This window comes from Pteropus vampyrus, unplaced genomic scaffold, assembly GCF_000151845.1.
Source record: "Pteropus vampyrus isolate Shadow unplaced genomic scaffold, Pvam_2.0 Scaffold474, whole genome shotgun sequence".
NCBI lineage: Eukaryota > Metazoa > Chordata > Mammalia > Chiroptera > Pteropodidae > Pteropus > Pteropus vampyrus.
In genome coordinates, this window is record NW_011889255.1 from 166,315 (window position 1) to 168,223 (window position 1,909).

Here is a 1,909-nt window from a genome sequence, read left to right on the forward strand (position 1 = left end):
ATTATGACATTGCATTAGAAACAATTGTCTAAAAAGCCAAATAAAATACATAACCATATACCATACATAATTGTTCTGTTATGTAAATATCCTGTTAAAACTTAAATCTAAATGTGTAAGTATGTTACATCATGCCATAGCACACTGTTAGTGACTAAAACTGAGGACAGTGGCAGAATCTGGCTTGATGTTCTCCAAATGTTTCTGTGTCTTTGACACACAGTGAACAAAATTCTCTAGCCCTCTCATGTCTTTGTTAGACGTGCAATTTGTTCCTACAATGGCATGTGTTTAGAAGTGATGTGTCTCTTCTGTGCTGAGGCTCTTAAGAGCACACTTTTTTCCTTATTTTCCATGTCTGTAATTCTCAGGTCTCTGAATGTTGAAAAATCTAAAAGGGGACCACAAAGTACAAACTAGGAGACCACAAAGTGAAATTCTGGGGTGAGAAGAACCAGTGTTTCCTTATTTTTAAATGTAAAATTGTTCTGTGAAACAAGTGTTAGATGCTTCTTGATTTTGTGCATACAGTCACTGATATAACTGAGGAATTGTTTTAGTTTTTACATATTTTTTCAGTAGTGATGATATTTAATTAAATAAGAAAATATTTAAATTCTCCATTTTAATGGGAGATGAACATTCAATTTGTCCCAGTCTATAAGGAAGTGACACACTTCCTGGAAGCATATCACACATGCCGTTCTCATGATGGAAGCCCCATATAAATACCATATTAGTCATAATAAAGAGCACAGAGGGCAATGTATGAGAGATATGCTGTAGTAAAGAGAAGGAGAATTAAAATAAAAAAAAAAAAGAAATGTATTTAGAATCAAACGTCGGATACTCAAAGAATATTGAAACAGGAAAAAACAAATATAGTTATCAGTAGAATTATTGTGTATGATAATGTTACCTCCATATCTGATTCAAAGTATCTGAAATGGGATCAGGACTTTAGCATAAATTTTGTTTGTTTTTGTTTTAAATTTCTTGTTTTAAATATTTGTTTTTGCATTAGCTTACATTTTGTATCCACTGGAAACCTTCCCTGATGCCTGAGTAAATGTCATAAAATGAATAAATCCATACAGTTTTTTTCATCAGCAGACACAACATGTTTTAATTTTTCATAAATTAATCTATCGACAGAGTTCAGCTTCTGAAAAGGACTCTCACCACCCAACGTGTTAAATGTTCACTCCATGTTCATTTGATACAACATGTGACACATTTTTCTAACAGTGTGGATGATCTAGATTTGGATCAATTATGGAAAGAAAAGAAAGGAAGGCAAATCCATATCAATTATTAGGAGTCTGAAATACAATTGGTGGAATGCTTTTTAACTTTCTTCTGAAAGTACTACTTGATAATTAAGTGGTGTTTCTTCACCAAGGGAGTCCCTCATTGAGGGGGGCTTCATGCCAAGAAGGGAGAAGAGAAGAGCAAGCCACCTACAAAGAAACTGCTTTTAAAAAATAAACCCTGATAATTGACAAAAAAAAAGCAATGTTAAGGAATTTAATTGACACACAAGAGAAGATTCCCCCAGATGAGTGTGGCTGCTTCCTATTTAAGAGCAGCCAACGTTTGACACCAGCAAGGATGTCATAGAATTACAGTGGCTCTTAAACATGACAGAAGAACTTAACAAGTTTACAGGTTAATAAACACCTGCACTCACATAGACATCTTCATGCAAATCTATAAAGGTAAGCTGTAATAGTTTTGTTAGACTATTTTATTTAAAGATGTCTCTTAATAGCAGGATCAAGATACAAAAAATAAAACCAAAAGGCATGAAATTCTAAATCCTTGGAAAATGAGTTAACTACTATGATAACTCACATAGTTCCTTACTTTCTTAATTATAAAGTACTAAAAAATTAGATGTAGGTCAAAT